This window comes from Panthera pardus, unplaced genomic scaffold (genome assembly GCF_024362965.1).
Source record: "Panthera pardus isolate Hobbes unplaced genomic scaffold, ASM2436296v1 HiC_scaffold_15, whole genome shotgun sequence".
Classification (NCBI taxonomy): domain Eukaryota; kingdom Metazoa; phylum Chordata; class Mammalia; order Carnivora; family Felidae; genus Panthera; species Panthera pardus.
The window spans coordinates 29,645,153-29,668,740 of record NW_026526710.1 but is presented as its reverse complement, the minus strand read 5'-3'; the positions used below and the strand labels follow the sequence as shown (position 1 = coordinate 29,668,740).

Here is a 23,588-nt window from a genome sequence, read left to right as displayed (position 1 = left end):
CCCCTCCCCCCTTGAGTCTCCAGGCCTCAGGGCAGCTCTTGGGCACCGGAACGGAGGAGAGGGGACTCTGTCTTTTATATAATCACTGTTTTTTCATCGCACCCGGAGTATTGACCCGTCTCCGGGACTTGCCCAGTGGGCTAGGAAAAGGCTTTTGATGTTTCCCACCGCTGGCATGGAAGCAGTGGAGCTCCTTTGAGTGCTTCGGTCTTTCGTTCAGGTTTCAGTGCGAATGGGGACAGATCTGGAGTTGAGAATCCTTCTTACAACTCATTCTCAAGTATGCTTGTGCCAAAAGGCTCTTCTTGAGGTCGCACCCCCCTCCCCCTTTTAAAATTTATCCTTAGCAGAATGGAACAGGTTTTACACAATATTCCACACCTCAGTCTTAACCTGAAATAATTACGCTGTTTCGAGTTTTGCGATTCATTACTTCCGAGCCTCCCTCTTGCCTAAGCAGCTTGTTACTTCTAAGGCCTAGTAGAGTTCTTGACAGTAATTAAAATGTGAAGTCGAGATACTTTGAATGTGCATGGTAAGAGAAGTGCAGTCGTTTGGACATGGAGTTCACACACCATCTAGCCTGATTAGAAAAGCTTTCGCTGAATTTTTTTAGTGGAGTGGGCATGTTCAAAGGCTGCTGCAACTTTAGGTAGCATTCCATCATACTTGGGAGTTATTCATAAAATATTTAAGTGGTGATAAGGAGCAAGCTCACTTTTGGTTTGGTGATTATGGAGGCAGCACTTCCAAATGAAAAAATGGGACTGCGAATAAGAAAGGTAACCTCACTTGACACGTTTCCAGTTATCTTGGTGATTTGATAGTTCCTTTCTGAGTGTCTTCCCGAAAATGAGTAATTGCTGTAAACTGTATTGGCAGTAGGAGAGGTAGGAAGGAAGTTAGTTAGTAGAGTGGTTCCCACTTTTCAAAGTGACCCATAGATTTAAGTGGAGTAGGCTAGTTTAACAGTAACCATAGGGCGGTAATTCTTTGAACAAAGAATCTTGAGGCCATGTACCATAACTTAATTTGCTCTCTCTTCAAAATAATCTCTCATTTTAGGTCTTTCTAATTTAGAAAACCAGAAGTGTCGGAAAATGAATATTTAATTTGTATCGTTGTGTTTGCACAGCTGTTTGCTTGGCAAGGAGAGATTGGGCCTGAATGTAACCCCCAAATATGTCCTTTTTGAAAGAAAATTCCTGATCGAAACCTAAGTTAGTATATGTGGGAGGAATAAGGAAGAATGCAGGTCATTTAGTATGGGAGAATTACTAGTAATAATTCCATAGCAGCAGGTACTGTCCCAGGTGAAGAAGACTTCCAGATGGATAAGGCACTGCCCCTGCTTTCAGAATGGTCAGATTCTATCTCTGACTTGAACCGTTACCAAGTACAGTACGTTTTTGAGATTATTTTGACTGGACAAAGCGTGGGCGTATACAGGGTGTACAAAGGAGTTAGTGGCCAGTTTCCTAAGGGAAGAGAAGAAGAGATTGAGAAAGGTGGCAGCGGTGAGGAAAACGTTATGTATAGGAGGGGATGAAAAGAGTAAGGATGGGCATTTAGGTAGAAGGAGTGTGAGCAAAAGCACAGGGGTCTAACCTGCCATAGTGAGTTGGCAGAGGCGAAATTATGGATAGTCTTATACACAGTTGAAGTAATCCCAGCTTTTATCTTGTGAGCAAATAGGAGTCACTGAGACAGGATAAAGAAAAGAGAAGCCTAGGCCAGCTCAACCCATTAGCTCCCTGCTGTGTGTTAGGTGTTGTCTTAGGTACTTCATGCTTTAAATTCTTAAACTTGAAGGTTTAGGCATGACTGAGGCAGAAAATGAGAGAAAGGAACTTAAGGCAGAAGGAAAGCTGGACATGATTAGAGAGAGCATAGAACACTTTTAAAAATTAGAAGTCGTTCTCTACAACTATGGCATTGGGTTTATGGTGGAAGTAGCAGAAGATGAGGCTGCCTAGATAGATCCTTGAGCATTGCATGCCATTCTAGGGATTCTAGAGGTTTTTTTTCCTATAGATAATAATAGAGTTCATGGATTTTAATCAGGAAAGATTCTTGAAAGGTTTTCATTTTAGAAAGATCATTCTGGTATTACAGAATGCAGATTTCAGAAGGGAGGGAGGGGAGGTAAGGCAGGGTGCAGAGAGACTGGTTAGGAGTTTTTGTAATAATTGAGGTGACAAGTAAGACCCTACGTTTAAGGTAGCAGCAGTGGAGATACACAGGAGTAAGTTCCTAGCACAAACATTTAGAAAGTAGAATTCATAGGATTCAGTTACAGTTGGATTTTAACTTGGGTGATTGAATAGACAATGGTAAAGTACAGTTGACCCTTGAACAATGCAGGGGGTAGGGGTGCTGACCCCCTTGCAGTCTAAAATTCATGTATAACTTTTGACCCCCTCAGAACTTAACCACTAATAGCCTGCTGTTGACTGGAAGCCCTACTGATAACAAAAAGTCAATTAACACATATTTTATATGTCATGTGTGTTATATACTGTATTCTTATGGTAAAGTTAGAGAAAAAAAAGTGTTATTAAGAAAATTATAAGGAAGAAAAATACGTTTACAGTACAGTACTGTATTTATCGAAAAAGACCACATATGAGTGGACCTGCACAGCTCAAACTCATGTTGTTCAAGGGTCAACTCTGTACTGAGACAGGGACTTCAGGAAGAGGAGCAAACTTGGGGAGGAACAGTATTTTAGCTTTTGGATATACTGAGTAGGGAGTTAATCTATGAAACATTCAAGTGGAAACATTGGCTGCAGAGTCGGGTGTGTGGATTTGGAGTCTCCGAGAAGTCTTACTGTGCAAGTCAGCAGGCTGTATTCTAGGTGGTAGCTGAAACCTTTGATTTAGGTAATACCATGTAGGAAGAATTTACCAATGGAGAATAGTCCTGGAAATAGACAATGGAGAATAACATTTAAAGCCAGATAGAGGAATAAGACCTGGAAAGGGAAATTCCTGTGTTTAGAGATGCAGAGAAATCATGAGAAAATGTCATAGAAGCCAAAATGGAATCATTTCAAAAGGAAGTTGTACTTCAAAACCAACTCTCCAGGAAAAAAGAAAAAAAAAAAAAATTAAAAAAAAAAAAAAGCTATGCTCTAACTGCTTTGAGAACTTGAGTTAAACAAGGATTGTTAGGAGTCTATTGAATTTAATAACTAAGATCAGTTGTAACATTCTACTTAATGCTTAACTTAAATTCTACTTAATACAATTAACTTTTGGGGAAGGAACTAGGTTTTATTGAATTGAGGAGTTAATAGAAGGTCAGAGAGTGAAGAAAATAAATGTAGATTATTTCAAGAATAAATAAGTCTTAGCTGTGAAGAATGGAAAGAGGTGTTAGCAGAAGGTAGAAAGGGTTAAGGGAGTGATTTTTAACATGGCAAAGATTTAAGCCTGCTTTTTTCAAGTGTACAATTTAGCGGTTTTTAGTATATTCATACAGTTGTGCAGCCATCTCCACAGTCAACTAGAACATTTTCATTATCCCGAGGAAGAAACCTTTTACGCATTGTCAGTCACTCACCATTCCCCCTACTCCCACCCATTAGCAACCACTAACCTACTTGCTCTCTCTGGATTTGCCTACTCTGGACATTTTGTATAAATGGAATCATATATATTATCATTTGTGACTGACTTCCTTTACTCAGTATAATGTTTTCGACGTTTATCATATTGTAGCATATATCAGGACTTAATTCCTTTTTATTGCCAAATAATCTTCCATTGCCTGATTGCACCATGTTTTGTTTATCCAGTGATCAGTTGGTGACTGAGTTTTTTCTACTTTATGGCTATTGTGAATAATGTTGGTGTGAATATTCATGTGCAAGTTTTGGTGTGGATGTATGTTCCTCCTGGGTATATACCAAGGAATAGAATTGCTGGATCGTATAGCGACTCTTACGTTTAACATTTTGAGGAAGTGCCAAACTGTTTCCCAAAGCAGCTGTACCATTTCATCATGCAGTGTAGGGATTCTGGTATCTCCATATCCTCACCAACACTTGTTATGTTCTGGGTTTTAAAATTTTAGTTATCATTGTGGGTGTGAATTGGTATCTCATTGTGGTTTTGATTTGATGATATTGACCATCTTTTCAATGGCTTTTGTAGGTCATCTTTGGAAAAATACCTACTCAAGTCCTTTGCCCACTTTAAATTGGGTTGTCTCTATGTTTTTGCGTTGTAAGAGTTCTATTTGTTTATTCTGGATGCTAGACCCTTATCAAATAGATGATGTGCAAATATTTTCTTCCGTTCTTTAGGTTGTCTTTTTACTTTCTTGATAACATCTTCTGATAGTAAAAGTTTTTAATTTTGATGAAGTACAGTCTGTCCATTTTTTCCTTTTTGTTACTCATGATTTTGTTGTCATATTTAAGAATCCATTGTCAAATCCAAGGATGTAAAAATTTAGGCTAGTACTCTTTTAAGAGTTTTATGGTTTTAGCTTTTATGTTTCGGTGTTGATTCATTTTGAGTGAATTTTTATGTGTGGTCTGAGATATGGGTCCGTTTTTTTGCATGTGGAAATCCAGTTGTTTCATACCCATCTGTTGAAGAGACCATTCTTTTCCCATTGAATAGTCTTGGCACCCTTGTTGGTAATCAGTTGACCATAGATGTTTGGGTTTATTTCTGGACTCAAATCAATTCTGTAGGTCTGTATGTTTATACTAATGCCAGTACTACATTGTTTTGGCTATTCTATAGTTTTGTAGTACCTTTTGAAATCGGGAAGTGTAAGTCTTCCACCTTCTTCTGTTTCATTATTTTTTGTGGCTTGATTCAGGGCCCGTTGTAATTCCATGTTAAACGAAGATCAGCTTTTCCATTTCTGCAAAAGAGATTGTTGAAATTTTGATAGAGTTTGCATTGAATCTATATATCCCTTTGAGTTAGGGCATTATTATTTTGTCTTAACATTGTTGAGTCCTCCGGTCAGAAAAGTCTACATTCCCTATGTTGTACCTTTTACCTCCACAAATGGAATTTTTTTAAAATTTCATTTTTGGACTGTATCATCATACACAGTTAATTTTCTATCTTCATCTTGTATCCTATAACTTTGTTAAACTCATTTATTGGCTCTAATAATTTTCTAGTATATTCTTTTGGGTTTTCTATGTAAGATTCTGTCATCTGTGAATGGAGACAGTTTTACTTCTTCCTTTGCAATGTGAATGCTTTTTTTTTTTTTTTTTTTTTTTTGCCTGGTTGTCCTGGCTAGAACTTCCAGTTCAATGTTGAATAGAAGTGGCAAGGACAAATCTCCTTGTCCTGTTCCTGGTCTTAGGAGGAAAGCTTCCAGTCTTTCACCATTAATTGTAATGTTAACTATGGGTTTTTCACTGATGCCCTTGATCAGTTTGACAAAGTTCCCTTCTATTCTTAGTCTGTCAGATGTTCTGTTAAATGTTGGTTAAGATTCCTACATATTTTTTAATTTAAAAATTATTTTTCAAATTATTGATTTTCATTGTTATTTCATTGTGGTCAGAGAATATACTTTATGTGCTTTCAGTCTTATAAAATTTATTCAGATTTGTTCGTGGCCTAACATATGATCTTTCTTTAAGAATGTTCCAGGGGCGCCTGGGTGGCGCAGTCGGTTGAGCGTCCGACTTCAGCCAGGTCACGATCTCGCGGTCCGTGAGTTCGAGCCCCGCGTCAGGCTCTGGGCTGATGGCTCGGAGCCTGGAGCCTGTTTCCGATTCTGTGTCTCCCTCTCTCTCAGCCCCTCCCCCGTTCATGCTCTCTCTGTCCCAAAAATAAATAAAAAAAAAAAAAAAAAGAAAGACAGTCATTTCACAAGCATGAAATATCATATACAGTAGGACAAAATTAAATAAGAAAAAAAAAAAAAAAAAAAAAAAAAAAAAAAAAGAATGTTCCAGGTGCACTTGGGATGAATCTGTATTCTGCTATTGTTGAGTGGAGTGTTTTGTGGATTTCTGTTAGGTTTAGTTTAAAGTATTGTTCAAGTCTTCTCTTTTTCTTATTGATGTTTTGTCTAGTTAGTCTATACGTTTTGAAGTCTTCAACTATTGTTGAACTGTTTTTCCTTTCTTTTTTTTTTTTAACGTTTATTTATTTTTGAGATAGAGAGAGAGCATGAACGGGGGAGGGCCAGAAAGAGAGGGAGACACACAGAATCTGAAACAGGCTCCAGGCTCTGAGCTGTCAGCACAGAGCCCGATGTGGGGCTTGAACTCACAGACCGCGAGATCATGACCTGAGCCGAAGTCGGACGCTTAACCGACTGAGCCACCCAGGCGCCCCTGTCTTTCCTTTCAATTTAGTTAGTTTTTTTGTTCCATGTCTTTTAGGGTTCTGTTATTAGGTGCATATATGTTTGTAATTGTTATCTTACCGTTTTATCATTAAATATTTTTCTTTGTCTCTTAGAATATATTTTTGTTTTAAAATTTATTTTGTTACTAGTATAGCCAGTCCTCCCAGCACTCTTTTGGTTACTGGTTGTATGAAATATGTTTTTATTTTCAACTTGTGTCTTAGAACCTAAAGTGAGTGTTTTATGGGCAATAGATAGTTGTATCTTAAAAAAAAAAAATCTGTTTTGCTAGTGTCTGCCTTTTAATTTTGGGAATTCAACCAATTTATATTTGAAGTAATTATTCATTAATAAGAACTCCTGCCCTATTACTGTTTGTTTTCTATATATTTAAAATTTTTTTTATTCTTCATTTCTTCCATTATTGCCTTTTCTGTTTCTTTGCAGTGTACTATTTTAATTCCTATATTTTGTTTACTACATAGTTTTGAGTTAGTTCTTAGTGGTTAACCTGGGGTTATGATTAACATTTTAATTTGTATTAGTCTAGTTCAGATTAATAACAGGTTAATTTCAACAGTGTACTCCTATAGCTCCACTCCCCTTTATAGTACTGTTGTCACAAGTTGTATCTTTATACCTTGTATGTCCATCTGATTTAAAACTGTTGCTTTATGCAGAGAAAATAGATACAAATGAAAAATACATTTATGCTATCTTTTATATTTACCTATGTAGTTACTTTTACTGCCGTTCTTTATTTCTTCATGTGGATTCAAATTACTGTCTAGTGTCCTTTCATTTCAGCATGAAGGACTCCCTTTAGCATTTCTTGTAGGATAAGCCAATTAGCAATGATATTTTCAGATTTTTTTCTTCTGAGAATGTATTATTTTTTTCTTTCAATTCTGAAGGATAATTATACAAGATAAAGATTCTCGGTTGACAGTTTTTTTCCTTCCAGTACTTTGATTATGTCATCCCACTGCCTTCTGGCCTGTATGGTTTCTGATGAGAAGTCAGCTGTTAATGAATGAAGATGCCTTGTATGTGATGAGTCACTTCCGTGGGCTTCTTTCAAGATTCTCTCTTTGTTTTTATAACTATTTGATGAAGATGTGCCTCAGTGTGAATTTCATTGAATTTCTCCTGCTTGGAGTTTAGTGAGCTTCTTTGATACATGGATTAATATTTCATTAAATTCGAGAAGTTTTTAGCCACAGTTTCTTCAGATATTATTTCTTCACTTTTCTCTCTCCTCTTCTTTTGGGACTGCCACTATACTTGGTATGCCAGATGGTGTACTGCAGATCTCTTAGGTTTTGTTATATTTTCTTCATTAATTTTTCTTTCTGATCCCCAGACTGATATATATCAATTGATCTGTCTTTAAGATCACTGGTCTTTGTCCTGCCTTCTCAAATCTGATGTTGAGTCTGTATAGTGAATTTTTCATATCAGTTGTTATACTTTTTAATTCCAGAATTTCTATTTGATTCTTTAAAAAATAATTTTTTAATTTTTATTTATTTATTTTTAGTGTTTATTGACTTAGAGAGAGAGAGAGAGAGTGCACATGTAAGCAGGGGAGGGGTGGAGGGAGAGGGAGAGAGAGGATCCCAAGCAGACTCTGCGCCATTAGCACAGAGTTCAATGCAGAGCTTGAACCCGTGAACGATGAGATCATGACCTGAGCCAAAATCAAGAGTTGGATGCTTAACTGACTGAGCCACCCAGGTGCCCCTAAAAGTAATTTCTATCTTTTTATTAATGTTCTCTACCTGGTGAGACAGAATTCTTACGCTTTCTTTTAGTTTTTTAGGCATCATTTCCTTCAGCTTTTGAACATACTTAAATCAGATCTTAAAGTCTTTGTCTAGTAAGTCTGATATCTGGGATTCCTTAGGGAGTTTCCGGTGATTGCTTTTTTTTTTTTCCTGTGTGTGTGGGCCATTCCTTCTTGTTTCTTTACATGTGCGTAATTTTTTGTTGAAATTGGACATTTTGAGTATTATAAAATGGCAGTTCTGGAAATTAGGTTCTCCTCTTTCCCCAAGGTTGTTGCTACTTGTAACTGTTGTTAGTTGTTTAGAAACTTTTCTGAACTAATTTTGTAAAGTATATATATTCTTTATTATGTGTGCCCATTGAAGTCTGTGTTCTGTTAGCTTATTGGTCAGCTAATGATTGGACAGGTATTTCCTTAAAACATTTCATACCAAAAATATCTCCCAGTATGTTCAGAGGGGTGTTGTGCTACTGTTGAAGTATTCCTTGAGCACTCGGCCACTTTACAGCTCTGGTTAGTCTTAATTTCCTGTTTGTATAAAGGTCAGGGTCATCCAGAGTGAGCCTTCTTGGTACAGTAAACTCAGTGAGATTCACACTGAGACTCTTAATCAAACAGCTGAAAAACAAAGAGAGAATCTTGAAAGAAGCAAGACAGAAGTGACTCCCCACATACAAGAATCCTCAATATCACTTAACAGCCAACTGTTCTGACTTCTTAGCAGAAACCATAGAGGCCAGGAAGTGGTGGGATGACATAGTCCAAGTACTGGAAGAAAAAAAAAAAAGTCAAGAGCTGGCAAAATTCCTGAGCATGTGCACAGCCCTGGGCATACACATTGCGTCCTAGATTTCCCAGGAGTCTGTTCAAGGTCTTTATTTCCCAAAGCATCTCATTGCCCAGCCTTACCACTCAAGGTTTTTTGGTCAGTTTGTTTGCCCCAGCTTTTACTCATTGCATCAGGCAGCAGCGCTGAAAACATCTGCCTGTAAATGTTTTTGGCAAATACCCTTTGTGTCCTGTAGTGGCTTTAGCTTTGGGGAAAGTCTGAGGTAGCAGTATTAGGTGAGATAAAGCTCGACTTTTCAGAAAGTCTTCCAGGGAGCCCTTAGGTAGGTCAAAACAAATAGTTTCAGTTTGTGAATGAGGTTTGTTCTGCCGGCCAGTGCTGGGAACGTGTGCTGCTGTTTTCATGGCTGCCACTGATCTGCGGAGCTCAGGGTAGGACGAGGGTAAGTTAAATGCCACAAAGCTCTGTGTTTTTACCAAGATTTAGCGGTGTCTTGAATAAGTAATCCTGGGATTGCTGCAAGCTTTGGGTTAGTTTCTGCTGTTCTGGAAAAGTTGATTCTCACAGTTTTTAGTTGCTTTTATGGAGGGGTGGACTTTTGCTGTTTCTTATGCCAGCATTTTGCCAACATTCCATCTATTACACTACACTTAACTTCTAGGCTACCTGGTATTCGTATAGTTCAAGTGAATTTCATGTAGCATACAGTAAGCCAGCATATTCTTCTTCTCAGTGCTTTATTTTTAAAGGATTTTAGATGTGTATAGAGATGCAATGTAAACAAAGGTTTCTTGGCTGTTATAAATGTGATGTTAAGTATCCTTTTACTTAAATTCTTGCTTACTTTTGTGTGTTTGAGGATAAGGTTTTAATAGTGGAATTGCTAAGTGAGAATATTAATTTTTGATAGGTTTTGTTAAATTGCCCTTTTAAATGTATCAGTTTACACTTTTACTACTAATGTATTAGGGTGTCTCTTTCTACACACCCTTCCATTATTGGGTATCAGACCTGTTCATCTTCAGAAGATTTGCAGTTAAAAAAGAACATGTCTTTAATTTCCTATTCCTTAATTTTTAAAATCTCTTTTTTTGTGTGTTTTGTGTTTATACCCTCTACCATGTTTTTCTTTTTTTTTAAAATTTTAATGTTTTTTTAGATTTTATTTTGTAATATAATTTATTGTCGAATTGGCTAACATACAGTATGTAAAGTATGCATGTTTATTTTTTTTGAGAGAGAAAATCCCAAGCAGGCTCCATGCTTTCAGTGCAGAGCCTGATGTGCGGCTCTATCCCACAAACCCTGAGATCATGACCTTAGCCAAAATCAAGAGTCAGATGCTTAACCAACTGAGTCACCCAGGTACCCCTTGTTTTTCTTTCTTTTTACTTTTTTTTTTTTTAATGTTTATTTTTGAAGGAGGGAGAGACAGTGTGAGTGGGGGTGGGGGCAGAGAGAGGGAGACACAGAATCCGAAGCAGGCTCCAGGCTCTGAGCTGTCAGCACAGAGCCCGATGTGGGGCTCGAACCCACAAACTGTGAGATCATGACCTGAGCCAAAGTCAGACATTCAACCGACTGAGCCACCCAGGCGCCCCTTTTTTTTCTTTTTAAAACATTTTATAGAATATTTGCCACATGCAGTGTCAGTATTTTTTTCCACATTTCTTCTTGGCTTATTATTTTTTTAAAGTTTAAGTTTTTTTAAAGTTCATTTATTTATTTTTGAGAGCATGCAGGCGCTCAGGGGGCAGGGGCAGAGAGAAAGGGAAAGAGGGAGAATTCCAAACAGGCTGCACACTGTCAGCGCTAAGCCTGACACGGGGCTTGAATTCAAGAACCGTGAGATCATGCCCTGAGCTGAAACCAAGAGCTGGATGCTTAACTGACTGAAACACCCAGGTCCCCCTCTTCTTGGCTTTTTAAATGTGTTTACGATGTTTTTAAAATTTTTTGAGGGGTTTTCAAAGGGACAATCACAAAGAAAAGGCAGGAAAAACCTCATTTTTCAGAGTGTTAGATGGGGGAGAAATATAGTTTAGAAAATTTCAAGTTTTGTCCAGACATTTTTTTTTTTTTAAGTTAGTGAAAGCTCGAGCGCCAGCATGAGCAGGGGAGGGGCAGAGAGAGAGGGAAAGAGAAAATCCTAAGCAGGCATCGGGCCTGTACAGAGCCTAATGCAGGGCTTGATCTCAGAGGGTGAGACCATGACCTGAGCTGAAATTAAGAGTCAGACGTTTAATCGACTAAGCCACCCAGGTGCTCTGTCCAGACATCTTTATACTCTTGCTTTTTTTTATAGTTAATAGCACAAGTAAATATTGGCTAATCTTATTGCTTACTGAGTGCCTACTATATATGAGGGATTCCATTCTTTTTTTTTTTTTTTTAATTTTTTTTAACGTTTATTTATTTTTGAGACAGAGAGAGACAGAGCATGAACAGGGGAGGGGCAGAGAGAGAGAGAGGGAGACACAGAACCTGAAGCAGGCTCCAGGCTCTGAGCTGTCAGCACAGAGCCTGATGCGGGGCTCGAACTCACGGACTGTGAGATCATGACCTGAGCCGAAGTTGGACGCTTAACCGACCAAGCCACTCAGGCACCCCTGAGGGATTCCATTCTACTTAATCTTGCCAATGCCTTGCCAGATGTCAGTATTCTTTTGTACAGATAAGGAAATTTGGTCTCTGAAAGGTGATGGTACTTAGTCAAAACCCATAGTTGTGTTCCAGACAGAGTTAAGATTCGAGCCCAGATCATCAGACTCCAGAGCCCAATATACTTCCTATTTACCAAATTAGCTCTCTGTCGGGATATTTCCCAGTTTCCTTACAGAGGGAAGGGAGTCTGCATGAGACAAATATGATTGTGTTTTTCTCAGCCGTTAAAGATGCTGCCAAAGGAAGAACAACTTAATTTCTTGTATGTTCTTACAGAGATATTTTATACACATACAAAGATACATGTATATCTTTAAACATGTATATCTTCCATTCTAAACAGTTGTAGTACATGGAGTGAGGGAATCAATATTTGTTGAGCACTTGCTGCGTATCAGGCACTAGGCCTATTTTCTTTTTTTTAATTTTTTAATGTTTATTCATCTTTGAGAGAGAGAGAGACAGAGCATGAGTGGAGAAGGGGTAGAGAGAGGGAGACACAGAATCCGAAGCAGGCTCCAGGCTCCAACGAGCTGTTAGCGCAGAGCCCGACGCGGGGCTGGAACTCACAAACCGTGAGATCATGACCCGAGCCGAAGTGGGCCGCTTAACTGACCGAGCCACCCAGGCGCCCCAACTAGGCCTATTTCTTTGAGTGAAGTCCTTAAAACTGATTGCCTTAGAAAGTTGTACAAATATTTAGATATGAAGCTTCTGCATCAAAAATTGTTAAAAACAAAAGTACTAGTAAAACATTTGGAATTGCTTTCAGAGCCACCCAGGTGCCCCCAGTTTGGATACAGAAATACTGAAGAGAAAAAAGAGAGGGAAGATGAGGAAGAAAGCTCCCCTCTCCTATACTAGAAAGAAGACTTTGTAAGGAAAATTTATAAATTGTAGCAATTTTAAGATGTTGGCAATTTTAAGTAGTTTCTTCGGAAGTTAAAATAATAAATCAAGACCTTTGACGTTCCGCTTAGGAAAATCATGGGAAACAAAAGTGTGGATGTAAAACTGGAGAAGAGGCTCGTTGAAGTCTATATTGTTAACCCCCTAGTGTGGTAACACAATTGGAAAGCAGCAGATACCATCCAAGTTTTTCAACTTAAGTTTAGTGTTTTAAGAAAATGAGCATATTATGACATTAAATTTAGCTTCCTTAGGTTTTCCTTAGGTTACTTTTTCTTTTTTTAAATTCACAGACTTTTTTAAAGCAGTTTTACGTTCACAGGAAAATTGAGCAGAAGATAGAGATTTCCCATATGCCCCCAGCCCCCACATATGCATAGCCTACCCCATTATCAGCACCCCCTTCACGAACCCTTGCCGGAGTGGTACATTTGTTATGCTTGATGACCCTACAGTGACACTTCATAATCACCCAGAGTCCACAGTCCACATTAAAGTTCCTTTGGTGTTGTACATTCTGTGGGTTTGGACAAATACGTGACATGTACCTACCATTGTGTTATCACACAGTGTTTTCACTGCACTAAAAATCCTTTGTGCTCTGTCTGTTCTTCCTTCCCTGCCTCCTTCCACAGCCACAGCAACCATTGATCTTTTAGCAGTCTCCAGAGTTTTGCCTTTTCCAGAATGTCATATAATGGGAGTCAGTACAGTATGTAGCCTTTAAAATTTTTTTGTTTTTATTTATTATTATGTTAAAATATTTATATATTTATTTATTTTGAGAGAGAGAAAGAGAGAGATGGAATCCCAAGCAAGCTCTGTGCTGTGAGCACAGAGCCCATCGCAGGGCTTGAACTCTGCTTAACTGACTCAGCCACGCATGCGCCCCAGTATGTACCTTTTTAGATTGGCTTCTTTCACTTAGTAACAGGCACTTAAAATTCTTCCTCCATTTAAGATTCCACTCATTTATTTTTATCACTGAATAATATTCTGGTGTCTGAATATATCACAGCTTATTTATCCGTTCCCTTATGAAAGGGCATCTTGGTTGCTTTTAAGTTTTGGCAATTATGAATAAATGTAATTCTCTAAGCCGCCATGAACATCTTATGTGCAGGTTTTTGTGTGTACATAAGTTCTCTCAACTCATTTGGGTAAATACCAAAACACCAAGGAGTGTGATTGCTGCGTTGTATGTTGTATGAGGATGTTTAGTTTTATAAGAAACTGCTAACCTGTTTTCCAAAGTGACTTTGCCATTTTGCATTTCCACCAGCACTGAATAATAGTTCCGTATCTTCATCAGCATTTGGTTTTGTCAGCATTTTGGATTTTGGCTATTCTAATAGGTATGTAGTATTTTCTTGTTTTGTTTTTTTTAACTGAGGCATAACTGACATTTATTTTAGGTGTACAATGTTATGATTCCATATTTGTATATATTGCAAAATGATCACAAGAAGTCTAGTTAACATCCTTTGCCATACGTAGTTACAAAAACATTTTTTTTTAATGTTTTTAATGTTTATTTTTGAGAGAGACAGAGTGTGAGTGGGGGAGGGCCAGAGAGAGAGCTCCCTCTCTCCCAGAATCTGAAGCAGGCTCCAAGCTCTGAGCTGTTAGCACAGAGCCAGATGTGGGGTTCAAACTCATGAACCGTGAAATCATGACCTGAGCCGAAGTCAGACGTTTAACTGACTGAGCCACCCAGGTGCCCCAACAATTTTAAAAATAGATATATCATTTTTTTAAAATCTAGATTTTTTTTATCAGGTTCATCATTTTAATTAGAAATGTTCCCTAATGATATGGAGCATTTTTCATATGTTTACTTGCCATTTGTATATTTTCTTTGGTGTCTGTTCTGCTCTTTTACCCATTTTTAAATGGATTTGTTTTCTTATTGTTAAGTTTCGAGAGTTCTTAGTACATTTTGGATAACAGTCCTTTGTTACATTATAGTCTTTTATGAATATTTTCATTCAGTGTGGCTTGTCTTCTCATTCTTGGTCTTAAGTCTCTTAATTTTTATGTTTACCCTGCCCACTCTCTTTTTCTTACAAAATATTAACTAAAGAAACTAAATTCCATACCCTATAGATTTTGAAGCTTAATCAGATTAAGATTTTATTTGCTTATTTTTGCAAGGCTGATGTGTGTGTCCATCAGAGAGCACATTAAGGTGTTTCTTTTTTGTGTAAGATATTAGCAGCCATTGATAATCATTACCAGTACCCATTTTTAACTCGCTTATTAAGTGGTGATAGTCTTTCATTTCTTTGTTTATTAGGTGGAAGATTTTGATCAAAATAAATTTGCTGCATCAACACTTTGTAATGGAAGTTCAGGATAAATGCCTTTTTCCCCCTTTATTTGCCAGCTATTGCAAATAATGAGATGGTTCTCTAGCATTCTGCAAAGTGACCAGTGAATTTTATTTTTGAGTCTATTATGAACTCATGGATTTAAATATACTTGATACATTTTAGTTGACTGCAATTATTTTATTAATTTTTGACCAGTGGGATCATCTTCTACTTGCCTTCTGAGTCATTTGGACTTGATTTCAAGCATCTTTTGTAACTTTATTTTTTTTTAATGACATGATATTTCAGTCTCGTCTTGTACATATCCTGCTCTGAGATCTGGTGTCAGCCTAATGGAAATATCTAATAGTTCCATGTTATGTTGTTATGTTCACACAACTTAATGTGTATTTATGTCACGACAATTTAGTTCATATTTGAAAAAAAATACATATAAATTGAAAGAGAAGATAATATTTTTATTTCACTCTTAAATAACTAAATGGTTTGCCTGTGCCTGCTGGATACTGTACATATTAATAACTTTGTAATCAGATTGGACATTACCACTGTCGTTTCTTATCCCATGTTGATTTTCACATGGTACTTAAAAAAAAATTATAGCTACTATCCCCAAAATCTCACTTCACAAAAATATGCCATTGACAGGAATGTAGCTCAACCTAATGTTGAAATTGAACTTCTTTTAGCTGGTAGTTTGTACAGTGTCTGACAGATGTTGAGCACTGCTCTTTGTCTCAAATTGAAGATGCCCCATGGCTCTTTTATGACTTGGTTTATGATGCTCTGGGTGCCTCAGTGCACTGTTTGGGAACCATCAACTAGGTATTTCTGCCCAGTTTCTGTTGCAACCAGTGGTGTGCATTTTCAGTTTGTTTGTTTGTTTGTTTGTTTGTTTGTTTGTTAGTAATCTCTACACCCAACATAGGGCTTGAACTCATAACCCCAAGATCAAGAGTGGCATGCTCTTCCTATTGAGCCAACCAGGTACCTCCTTTGGTGTGTGTCTTAAAAGTTATTGTTAAATAAAGTTTGTTTGTCCTTATACTCTCCAGTTAAATTCTCATGTAAGATTTCCTTGAGAATAGATTATCTGATTATGAAATGTGGCAGGAAGGAGGCCTGTCTTCTCACCCCTCAAAAGGGTATACCATACCTCTAAAAATGTTCTGTTTCACTGATAAGTACCAAATGATATGTATTATGATTTTTTTTAATAAGAAAACTTTTTTTGTCCTGTGTGTAGAATGACTGCTAGTGATACCACTTTGATTTTGTTTAAAGGCAAGAGTCCACTGTGGGTTTCCCCCTGATACTTAATATACATCTCTACTTTTTGATTTGGGCAGCTGCACATAGGACTGAACTGTGTCCTTTCCAGCCTACCTTGTAGACAGAAGGTGGAATTATTTTCTGTATGTTTTGGCTGCTCATTTTCCAACACTTGACATTCGAATCCTTAGAGTCTGAACTTTCACTTTAAATAAAGGACATAAGCTATGCTCTTTTATATTATTTTTTACCTTGAAGCATAGTTGACACACATTGTTACGTTACTTTCAGGTGTACAAGGTAATGATTCCACAAGTCTATACATTATGCATTGTTCATCACAAGCCTAGCTACCATCTGTCACTACACAACCCTATTACAATACCATTGACTATATTCCCCATGCTGTATCTTTCATCCCTGTGATTTATTCACTCCATAACTGCAAGCCTGTACCTCCCACTACCCTTTACCCATTTTGCTTAACTGCCTTCCCCTCTCCCTTCTGGCAACCATTAGTTTTGTTTTCTGTATTTATGAGTCTATTTCTTATGCTCTTCAGATTTCATTCTCATCTGGAGGTTGATTTTACAGATTGCATTATGTTAATTTCCTGAACTAACTTGTTAGTTTTTCTGTTTTCTTGTCATTAATTGTATAGTAGTTGTCGGCATTGAAAATGCATTCATTTTCATTATAATGAACTTCAGAATTTAAAATTTTTAAATTTTCTTTTACATGAATATCTTGGGCATATTGTTCCTTTCTTCTTTTTTTTTTTTTTTTTTTTTTTTTAGTTTATTTATTTTGAGAGAGAGAGAGGGACAGAGAGAGAAGGGGAGAGAGATTTACAAGCAGGCTCTGAACTGTCAGCATGGAGCCCTGTGTGGGGCTCAAACTCACATGAGATCATGACCTGAGCTGAAATCAAGAGTCAGGCAACACTTAACCCACTGAGCCACCCAGGCACCCGTAGGCATATTATTTTAATCAGTGACACTGATAATGTTAGAAAGCTGAGTAGAAAACATGAAATCACTGTGTCATTCAGTGAATTTCTGTGAGTGGCATGTGGGACTCTAATTAAATGTTTGTTTGGATAGACACCTGGGGGTAGGGGAGAAACTAAAGGTGAAGTCTTAGAATATATAAGAAGGGTATAGAAAAGAAACAATAACTTCACATAAAGAGTAAAATCTCTATTAAGGTACAGCCCTAAATAGTTGTTAGTAGATTTGAAAGGACTAATTATGTAACAAGGGCAATTGATCTGTGGGGATGTGCATGAGAAATTGTCGTCAAGCTTGTAAATGTGAATACTCGTGTGCATTTACTGGGCATAGGTCATAAACCTCAAGCATACTATCATGGGGATAATCTCACTGCTGATGTTTTGAACCCCTCTAAACCCTATCTGCTTCATCTGAAGGATTATATAGGTCCCATTTTGTTTATAAACTTAAAACATTTTTTTTCTTGGACGGTAACATTCATATTTTAAGAGAAATCCCTTTTTCTCTTTTATTTGGTTTTAAAATGAGATTGCCAGCATCCTTCTTTGTGTGTGTGAGACATGATTTTTTTAAGTTTTAAAATTGTATCAGAATAATTCTGAAGATAGTTTAAGGTATCCAGTAGTGCTCGTGTAGAGTGACTACCGCTGGCTGAGACTGCCGTCCATCGAAAGGCCTGCCTGCAAAGTCAGTCCCGGCTGACACAGGAAAACTTGATGTTATGTTTTGCACAGTACATTCAACTTTTCCTAGATGAGAAGAGTGGCTTACTGTGTCTCAACTGTTGGTAAAAACAGTGCGGTTTCTGCTGAATAACCTGCTTTCTTTTTGGGAGTCTGGAGTCCTGTACGTGCTAGGCTCCACAAAGACCTTGTGCTCAGTCTAAGGAGCTGTCTGGCAGACAGCACTTCACACGTTACTGTTGAAAGAATTCAGCCTGTCTCTGTGAGCCCCACTGCAGGAGGGCTCTTGGAAGCTTGAGCCTGGTTTCCTCTGGACTTCTCTCCATGTGCCTTTTCTTCTGCTGTTTTTGCCAACCTTTCATAGTAATAAATCTCAGCCTTGGGTATGACTATATGTGGAGTTATGTGGGTCACGGGATGATCTTGGGGACCCCCCCAACATAGTACTGAACGACTTACAATGGAAAACGCTATTCCCTGCCGCATTCTTGCACCCCCCTCAGTCTTATTTCTTTTGTTATTTCCTTATTTCTAAATAATATATTTACACTGCTGTTTTTTTAAGATACCAGTTGTAGGTGTTGTCAAATAACTGGGTGTTGTGGTAGATGAGGATTTAGGTCTCATACCTTTTCCAGAATTCCCTCCCTTAAGCCCTCTGATGCAATCCTGCCTGTCACAGAGCTTGATTGAGTCCGTGTTCATTGTTTTCATTGTGATGACTGGACAAATGTGTAATGCTGAGCTAGGCGATAGACTACAATTTCATTTTCTCATCTGCCTTTTTCTTTTCCTTATAGTTAATGGTTGGTTACCTTCTGTTTTTATTTGTTTTTCTATTCTGTTCTTATGACCAATTTATTCCAAAAGCCCCAGCAGTTCTTCACCAGATTTCACTGTTCTTTTGCACATGGTCAGAGGTCTGTACATCCCACTGTCCTTGGGAACTCTTCCTCCTGTGTCACTGTGGACTGTGTCAGTAGTTGGTCACAGGCCTGCTTTTCCTGGGGCTTCCTTTGCTGCTTTCCAGGGTTGCACTCAGGTCTTTGGAACTCAAGAGAAAGTGTATGGGAAGTACATTCCTTGATGCTGTGTGTCTAAAAATGTCTATGTTCGACCTGTACACTTGAATGGTTGTTGGAACTAATTTTCTTTTAGAGTTTTGAAGATATTTCTTCATTGTCTTTAAATTTCCAGTGTTCCTGTTGACATATTGGTCCTGATCTTTGTAAGCATTTTTCCTGGAGGAATCTCTTAGTAATCTCATTCTGTCCCCTTACGCTCTGAAACTTCGTAATGTGCTTCAGTGCGGGTCTCTTCAGTTATTATGTGGGGTGCTTAGTGGTCTCTTGTGATCTGAACTTTAATTCTGAGAAAGTTTCTTTCCACATCATTTGAAGAACAAGAATGTGTTGTGTGTCCAGATACTATTTACAAAATTTGGCATTCCCAAATAGTAGGTTAATGCTAGTTAGAGGTTCAGTAGGTAATGTATTAATGAGCCCGTATTTGGATTTTCTTGTGGAGATTTAGATTGGAGACTCTTAGTTTACAGCTTATTTTTTAAAACTATAAAAACAAGGAAGACCTGCTTCTACTGAGTTTTAGCCTGGTATTTATTAATAAAGAACGTTTGTAAAATGCTGAATTTGTTTGACTTATAAACTAGTTAAGCAAGTTATTGGTTTTCTGGCATAGGTCTTTTTCTGTGTAGATATTATCAAGTATAATTAAACATTAGAGTTCTTCTCAGAAGCTCATTTTGGGAGACTTTAATTTAGTAATCTTTCTTTCTTCCCTACTTATATTACTTTGTCCTTCTGCATGGATGATTCTTATTACATGAGCTGATTAATACAGGTACCAGAGCAGAAAAGACTGTTTTAAGAATAATGTATATCGGGGCACCTAGGTGGTTCAGTCGGTTAAGTATCTGACTTGGCTTAGGTCATGATATCATGGCTCGTGAGTTCGAGCTTCGTATCAGGCTGTATGCTGACAGCTCCGGGCCTGGAGCCTGCTTCTGGATTCTGTGTCTCCCTCTCTCTCTGCCCCTCCCCCACTCATACTCTGTCTCTCTCACCTTCAAAAATAAATGAATGTTAAAAAAAAGAATAATTTTATTCTCTTAGTTCTTTGGAGAAAAGGTATATGTTTTTATTTTTATTTATTATTATTTTTTAAATTTTGGAGAGAGCAGGGTAGAGGAATGGGGTGGGGAGAGAGAGAAAAAGAGAGAGAGAGGGAGGGAGGGAGAGAAAATCCCAAGCAGGCACCATGCTGAGCGCAGAGCCCTATGAGGCTTGATCCCATGACCTGGGATCGTGACTTGAGCTAAAATCAAGAGTTAGACACTCAACCAACTGAGTCACCCAGGTGCCCCTTTTATTTTTATTTTATTTCATTTTATTATTTTATTTTATTTTATTTTTCTATTCTATTCTACTTTATTTTATTTTTTATTTTATTTTTTAGGAAAAGTGAATGTTTTTAAACCATTGAGTCTAGTTTTATGAAACTTTTTCTTTGCTTTACCTCTGCGGTAACTGTCATAAAAGTGCTTTATACTTTTAGTACTTTTTGTCAGATACTGCAGAGGTAACACTTTTTACCTTTAGTATAGTGCAACTCCTGGTTCTGTACTGTATTTTATATGCAACATATAATCTTTAGTATTTTAATGTTTGTGCATTAATATTTTCAATTTGTTTAATGATTTTGCTGCTAAGATTTCGCCATCCCATTCCCATTTTTTCCTTTACAATTTTATCTTATTTTAAAGTTTATTTATTTATTTTGAGAGAGAGAAAAAGCATGAGTGGGGAAGGGGCAGAGAGAGAAGGAGATTGAGTCCCAAGCAGACTCCACAGGGTCGGTGCAGATCCCAATCGGGTTGAACTCGCAAATGATGAGATCATGACCTGAGAGAAAGATGCTTAACTGACTGAGCCACCCAGGCTCCCCTCCTTTACAGTTTTAATTTTTTTTTAATGTTTTATTTTTTTTTTTTGAGAGAGAGAGAGTGCGACTAAGGGAGGGGCAGAGAGAGAGGGAGACACAGAATCTGAAGCAGGCTTCAGGTTTTGAGCTGTCAGCACAGAGCCCAGTGTGGGGCTTGAACTCACGAACCGTGAGGTCATGACCTGAGCCGAAAAACCTACTGAGCCACCCAGGCGCCCCGTGTGTAATAATTATTTTTAGAGTGGACCTTTTGTAAAAAGCATACAGTTGGATCTGCTTTTTGTGCAGTCTGATTATCTCTGTCTTTTTAAAAAATGTTTATTTATTTATTTTGAGAGAGAGGTGTGTGTGGATGGGGGAGGGGCAGAGAGAGGGGGAGAGAGAATCCCAAGCTCGATGTGGGGCTCAAACTCATGAACTGTGAGATGACCTGAGCCAAAATCAAGAGTCAAGCACTTAACCTACTGAGGCACCCAGGCGCCCCATCCCTGCCTTTTTATTGGAATGCTTAGTCCATTGCATGTGATGTAATTACTGGTTTTAATTCTACGTGTTGTGATTTGCTTTCTGTACAATTAACCTTTTCTTTGGAGAATTAATTTTTTTCTCTTTTGCTTTTATTTTCCCATGTGGTCTCCATTGACACTCAGGTGGGGTGGCGTCACTACCACTGGGTGATGGTGAAAAATTCTGACTCTTCTCTAGGTGTCCTGTGAGACTACCCAGCAGCAATGGAGCAGGGAGCTTAGTTACTTACAGTTTGGGGGTGTGGGGTGGAGGTCCAGATTCTTCACCTGGTCTCCATAGACACTCCTGTAGGAGCAGAGCACTCTTAACCAGCTGGCAGGTGTGAAAGGCCCCAGCTCCCTACTTGTCCTTTTTTGACAACCTCCAGCAGGGGTGCTGGGCCACCACCTGAGGGCACAAATCTAATCTCCCTCTTACTGGTGCAGATAGGGGCAGAACTTCATGTTTTTTGGTGTTTGCCTAGGGTAGACCATTATTATCTGGAAGTTTTCGTCTTGCAAGGCAGCCCCTTTCCTGGTCCTTTGGCTAGAGAGAGCAGGTTTTTGTTGTTTTATCTGTGCCTGTCTGGGATTCTGGGTTTCGGGCTTCTTGAGAAGCACATCTGAGATGTAGAGGCAAAAAGAAAATGCAGGGAACTCACAGCTCTGTTGTTGTTAGAATCCTGAAGTCGCTAACCCACCGGCCTTCTTCTCTGCCTTTTGTCTTTTGTCTGTTTTTTGTTTATTTTTAACTCTATTATCCAGGATTTCTAGTTGTGCTTACCAGGAGGAATAGTGATAGGTATTCTTTCTTCAAATGTTTTCAAATTTAGAAGTAGGAATTTCTAATTTTTGTTTTCTTATCTTTGGCTATTTATACTTAAACAAATTGGACCATTTGAGGCCTGTTCTGCCCTTTGATTTGGTGAAGTTTAGGCTTGCTGCGGCTCCCCAGTTCTCAAAACAGTGTGCCCTAATGGAAACACCAGTTGTTGTTGCCTTTAAATCATCCTGTTTTCAGGCCTTCACCTGTTCATATGCTGCTACTTGCTGCCCTTCCTTTCACTCATTCCCAACTATAGGGAAGCAAGTCAACAAATATTTCTCTAAAGTAGTTTTTGCAAGATAATCTATTAAGCACTTTATGGACAAACGTGTCTTCTTCATCAGTCTAGTATGGAAACTAAGTAATGATAGTAAGGAGCTGGGAAAATGTGTGTGAGTGTGCGTATAGGCGTAAGTTACAAAACGCCGCAGGAACACGGGAGAGAACGACCACATGCCTGTGTGGCATTTGATTGTGCACGTTCCTGCTCTGACTCCTTTCAGTGTCAGTTTTGTCACTACCGGCTTTGGAACTGGTGATGAGTCAGCTCCCACATCAAGGCTGAAGTTCTCAGGTTGGCATTTGGTTGGTTTTCAGTTCAGAGTCCATCTTGTCCTTCCGAGCCTTCCCTATCCTCCTTCCCAGGAACTGCTCCCGTCAGACCAGGCTTGCAGCCATCCTGCAAATAAGCCCCGTGTTTCCTGCTTGTGCCTTTAACTGTGCTGTTCTGGCATGGATGTCCTCTCTTCTGGGTGTTACATGCAAAGGGCAGCGTAGTGGAAAGAAGATCCCAGTTTTACTTCTTCCTTGCTGTGTGACTAATGTAAGTTACTGCGGCCCTCTGAGCCTTGGTTCCCCTGTTTGTGAACACGAAAAAGTACTTCTTTTCTAACACTATGTACTAAGGTTAGTTAATGTATATGAACATGGCTGAAACCACAGGAGCTCAAATAAAATTCGGGCTCCATTGCTTTGTTTCCTTAACTAAAATGTACGGCTAAAGGTCAGGTTCATTCCTTCTAGTCTTCGTCTCATCAGCAGACACAATATGTTGAGAACATGGAAAAAACTAAGTAGTTCATTAAGTAAATGTTTGAGTACTTCCCATAATGCTCTGTGTTGTGTTAAATGCTGGAGCTCACACATTTGCTGGACAGGACAAGTGGGTGTGCAGGCAGTGAAAACACAGCACGGTGCATGCAGTGCTGGAGGTGTTGGAGGTGTGTTCCAGAGATTTGGGGGGCACAGAAAAGGAGTGATGAGGGAGGATTCCTGGAGAAAGAGTTGCTGGTAATTGACCTTTTTTTTTTTTTTAAACAGCTTTATTTAGGTGTGATTTACATACACATCAGATCCATCTACTCTAAGTGTATAATTCAGTGATTTTTTAGCAAATTAACCAGTGTGTGTAAGCATCACCACAATCCAAATCTAGGCTGTTTCTGTCACTTCAAAAAGATTCCTCATGCCCATTTTCAGGCGCCATGTCGAAGGAGGGGT

At 38.4% G+C, this 23,588-nt stretch overlaps 1 protein-coding gene across 3 annotated transcripts in view; it reads left to right on the top strand.

Annotated features, from left to right (window-relative positions):
* RALBP1 (ralA binding protein 1) overlaps positions 1-23,588 on the top strand; it is a 48,331-nt gene that overhangs the window by 960 nt on the left and 23,783 nt on the right. The window lies entirely within an intron of this gene.